This window comes from Macrobrachium nipponense, chromosome 18, assembly GCF_015104395.2.
Source record: "Macrobrachium nipponense isolate FS-2020 chromosome 18, ASM1510439v2, whole genome shotgun sequence".
Classification (NCBI taxonomy): Eukaryota; Metazoa; Arthropoda; class Malacostraca; order Decapoda; family Palaemonidae; genus Macrobrachium; species Macrobrachium nipponense.
Genome location: NC_087211.1, coordinates 40,696,444 through 40,701,998, shown reverse-complemented (window position 1 = coordinate 40,701,998; position 5,555 = coordinate 40,696,444). Strand labels below are relative to the sequence as shown.

Genomic DNA, 5,555 nt, shown 5'->3' with positions numbered 1-5,555 from the left:
TTTGCGTTGGAATGCGATTGTCAGCTAACATTAGAATATTTACAGGTATGACAACAGCGATGGCTCACAGGACACCATCTTATGAAATTAGATTTGGTTGTGATTGAGAGGCACAAGCAAACAAATCTGTCAATCCATCTCCAAATCTGTGGAATATGCGGACCCAATGGGTAAAAGAACAACATGGTTGGATTGAACACGTTGTCTATGTTTAATGCTATCCACAAGTATGCAGCTGACAAACCCAAGAAAGTACAGATTTTAAAGTTGAACACAACGATGAACGATTCTGTGTGGTTTTGGTAACTCCCTTCATGAAGAGGGTTCATGAACATCTAAGAGAAGCCTCGGAAGTTGTTTTTGTGGATGCCACAGGATCTGTATAAGACCAACTGAACACAGCTATCATACCTTTATTTGTGCAGGACCAGCTGGTGCTGTTTTTCTTTTGGCTGTGTTGTTCACATCATGCCAAGATCAAGTAACATTGACCAGAGGTTTGTAGTTTACATGAATGATTTTACTCTTTATTCTATTTTTGCGTATGTTAACTTTTTCAGAGGCATGTTAGGAAAATTTTTATGACTAAATAGTATGTTCTTTCCTTTCAAATACAAAATCCATGCTCCACTACGAGACCCTGGGATTTTGGGGGGGAGCCACTTATGATTATTGTATTGCATATGGGTCTGCTCCATACTTTCATCCTAATACTGCACTTCACTCTAACGACTACAGGTATTCTATCACTAGATTCCTACCTTCACTCAGAACTCTCCTAACCTCTTGAAAAATCTTTTCTAATTGTTGACTTTGCTTTGATGGTATGTAAGTTCAGTACATACAATATATATTTTCCTAAGCAAAAATTTAATTTGTATTCCTCTTTAAGTGATACTACTTTCCTGGTGACAAGCACAGTCACCTCTAAGAATTTTGTTAGTCTACTTTTTTTCCTTACTCTTCTTTGGTAAACAAAATTTGTAATGAAGTATTTGCATAATGTTTTACACATATACAGTAAACAAAATGCATTTAGTAAGAAGGTGCTTGTGCCCAACTAGGCCATTGTATATTACAGATAATGCAAATATGGACGGATTTAATTTATAATTCGTTTGTTAACATCCATACAAGTAATATATTTTCTAATTAAATATAATTTAATTCTGTTTTTGTGCTTGGCAGGCTTGGTATGATTAAGGAGATGCTAGGTGAATGTGCTTTCTCTATGGGCAGAGAGCTCCACATTCAAATTCATGACTGACAACTGTGAAGCTGAAAGAAAAAGTCTAGCTGCAACTTGGCCCACAGCAAACCGTTTTCTATGTATTTTCCACCTGCTTCAGCAGGTATGGCGTTGGCTATTGGATTCTAAACATAGAATTCAAAAGGATAATCGTCAAGACCTTATGGCTGCCATGAAAAGTCTTGTTTATGCTAGTTCAAAAGCAGAGTTTAATGAGGGTGTGGGCAGTCTCTCCAATCCTGTTCTCTCATGGCTACATATCCTATTTTCAAAAGGTAATGTGAAATAGTCCAGTTTTAGAAGCATTCAGTGCACTATTGCTTCAGCCATCTGTCCCTATAAATGTCCTTTTTTATATAATTCATTAAAGTGTAAAATCAGTCCCCATTGTTTATAATTCAACAAGTTGGTATGAAATCCAAGGTCTTTGATCCTTTTGAATGAAGAGTTGAACAGAATTGAAAAGAAAATTGATTCTATCACTAAGTTTACTTTTCAGATTGCAATGTTGTATGTCCTGCTGTTTAATTAACCATTTTAATTTCGCTTTGGCATATTTAAACAATTTTATTTTTTTTAATGAAGCAATTCATTTTCTTAACTTTCAGTTATGTGGCATCCCTTTGGTTTGAAAGGAAGGAAGATTGGGCAATAGCTTTTCGGAGCTGGGTACATTGTTACGAGGGCACCATACAAATAATTTCTGCGAGTCAACAATGTGCATAATCAAGGATATTGTTCTCAGTAGGTAAGGATTCATAAGTACATTATACAGGTAATATTTGTCATTACATTATTTAAGAAAGTACATATACTGATACTTAATGGAGTCTGCATGTGTTTTAACTGATGTACTTTTTACTTTCCTCGAGAGTTGCTGAGGGTGGGTTGGAGTTGGGTTGATGTTATTACTATGAAATTTCACAAAACGAAGTTCTCCCCACTAAGCAAGTGATGACACTGCCTTGATAGTTGCCATGACCTCTTGCTGAAATTGGTGGGCTGTGATCTTAGTAGAGTGTGTATGTGTATCTCTCTCTCTCTCTCTCTCTCTCTCTCTCTCTCTGTGTGTGTGTGTGTGTGTGTGTTTTAGACACTACATAATAATAATAATAATAATAATAATAATAATAATAATAATAATAATAAAAATTATATTGGCATAAAATTTTTGAAAAACTGCTCAACAGTATGCATATTGAAAGGAACAGGAAAGAAAAAGTGTTATCCAAATAGCTGAGAGGTTGCCCAGTTTAATTTAAAACCTCTATACTGCAATGAAAATACTATGGTTCAAAGGTCTCTGGATGTTTTGCAGTTAATTTTATTGATTGATCTGGCAAACATGATTTGTCAGTAAGTGTAGAAACTCATTTTTTATGGAAATGTCTTACCTTGAAAGAGAGAGAAAATGGACAAATATTTAAACCATGCTGGCAAAATTTAGAAAAAAAAAAATTCTGTATATATTTAAAACTATGCTGGCCCCACAAAGTTCAGGTTAAACTGCATTAATATTTGTAACAGACTGCCCTAGTTTTAGTTGTACTGTATCAAACAGTTTGGATTGCTTCTTCTCATTTTTTTTTTTCAGATGCAAGGCATACAACACGGCCCAGCTACTGATGTTTATGGTCGAGATTTTCGATGTATACATGAGGCAACGATTGGTCGATGTGGCCTTGAGTAGGCGGCATGTAAAGCCAATAATCTCGACCAAGGTTGCATTAGACAGCGTTGAATTGGTTGGCAATTCTAAATATAAAGTACAGAGCGAATCTGATCCACCATAAAATATGATATAGACCTTGAAATTGGACTATGCTCTGCATGCAAGGGCCAAACTGGTGCTATTTGCAAGCACCAAATTTGCTTGCATGTGCCGAGTTTAGCATGACAGCTGTGCCCCAGCAATTTTTAAGTAGCAGTGAAAGTCGCCATCGATTAGCAGTTTTGGCTGTGGGCCAAGAGAAGGTCCCTGATGTGGCATTTTTTAGAAAGTTGAATGAGGATGGTGGTGGGTTTGAGATCACTGGCAAGGCAGATATAAAAGAAATTGTTAGTGAGAGGACAGAAAATCTGGATATGAAAGAGGAGCCACAGGATCCAATTTCTATAACAGAGACAATGTCATCTTCAGATTGATGATGATGTTTTGCCTCTAGAAAAATATGCACATTGATTTGTTCAGATGCCATAGTTAGAGTCAGTGCGCGCTATGGAAATAGCGATACAGACCTAGCACTGGAAGAAGTTTCCTCGGGCGCCTGGATTCCGTAAAAAAAACTGCAAACCAGTTGAATAGTTTGCTGCATTGCACAGGAAGTGCATAAGGAATGGTGGAGCTGGGCGAGGTAAAAGATACCTTGTCAGCCAACCTCCATCGCAAGACGCAACTGGCAGGCCAAGGGAGCTGCACCGCTGCTGTTAAAGGGGCCGTCCAATCCGGACAGGTGGCTGTGTCTTCACAACCTAAAAAACGTCCCCCCGTAATTTGCCTCGCCAACATTTTCCAGCAACGTGGCCAATGGGAAATCTCATGGCACGAATCATTAAGTGAAAAATTATTTTTTTTTTTTTATTGGCATATATTTGATTCAATGGACTATTTTCGAATTCATATTTCTCACATTTCACAATAGTTGTTGATTAGTGTTAAGGCAAACGTATTAATTTTATGTGTTTATTATAGCTCTTAAGACATGAATTATTCGATTTTTATTGTATCTGGTTGACAATGGAACTGTGCAGTTTGGAGTTAATCAACTTTGTATGATGTACAATGTGAGTAATCTTTTGTATAAAAATAATCTTTTGTAAATAATTTGATTTTTTCCCCTTATATTCCAAGCTATGCAGTTGATTTTAAAATTTACAATAAAATATCACCAAAGGAAAGCTTTTTCGTATTCGAGGCTGCAATGTTAATATGTATAATATAAGCAAAGCAATAATTTTGCATAGTTTATGATATCTGCACAACAAAACCTGAGCATGGCCTTGGTTGTAAACACAGCGTAAATTTGTGCTTTATTATATATCTGTGCAAATTGAACATTTTTCTGATATATTTTTCTTTGACTAGAATGATTTGCTACTCATTTCCGTCGGATATTATTAAAAGAATATGCTTTTTTTATTGCAACATAGATTTACCCTAGCAAACTAAATAAAGGTCTATATTTACCTGTCTCACACCATGTACTATACTTCCGAACATGAATTACCATCCGTATTCTAGCCTAACCTGACTAAATATGTAATTTCAAAAACTTGAGTCAAAACTACAAACAACAATAGAAAATATATATGTATATAAGCAACAAAGAACAAATCAACTTGCAGAAGACATATATATGATCAACAGGGCAAAATTTGTGCATTTTGAAGGGTACATTGGTTCCAAAATAAAATTCAAAGTAACAAAATTTTAAACTGCCAGCCTACTTCATGTACTTAATGCCTAAGTGTCGAGGCCAATATGAGTAGTTAGTCATTTTGTCAATGGGTGAAGTATTACGTAAACGAAACACGCTGATTGCCAGGGGATCATAATCCTCCTGTCGAGGCCAATATAAGTAAAGTCATTTTTCAACGGGTGAAGTATTACGTAACGAAACAGCTGATTGACATGGGATCATAGCCTGTGTGTTTCATGAGCAATGTTGCCAGCCATATGCCTTGCGTATCTCGGTACTCTTTAGTTTAATAATTATATTTACCAATACTATAACCTCTCACAAGATATATTCTCAAAAACTGGTGCTTCTGCATGAATTATTATGTAATGAAGCGGCTGATTGCCATGGGCATGGCTTTCTGCGTCTTTCATTGAGCAATGGTCCCATATGCATATCTCAGTAACTTAAAAGCATAAAACGCCAGCGTAAATATTAGCTGGTACAACATATTTGATACATATTTTCTGTATACATCTATAATAACTATTATTTACCAATATTAAACCTATTATATAAGATTTATATACTGGTGCTTCTGCAAGAATTAAGAAAAGCGTATACGGAGGTAGCGCTAGGAGGGCGGAGTCTCACGACGTCACCGCTCCAAAACACGCTCTGATTGGTTCAATATCCGAGAGGGTCTATTTCCATCCAGACTTCAGGAATATGCCTCCCGGACTTGGTCATTATGGGCGTAAAAAAATAAAGGAATAAATTGTAAAAAACAATCGAATAAGATGTTTATTATATATACATATATGTAACATTTTAAAATATATATATATAAAATATATATATATATATATATATATATATATATAGTATATTGTTTGATTTTAAATCAA

The 5,555-nt window shown here is 35.6% G+C and overlaps 1 pseudogene; it reads left to right on the top strand.

Annotated features, from left to right (window-relative positions):
• The first annotated feature begins 275 nt into the window (after positions 1-275).
• Positions 276-3,742, top strand: LOC135196561 (uncharacterized; annotated as a pseudogene).
• Positions 3,743-5,555: the final 1,813 nt, after the last annotated feature.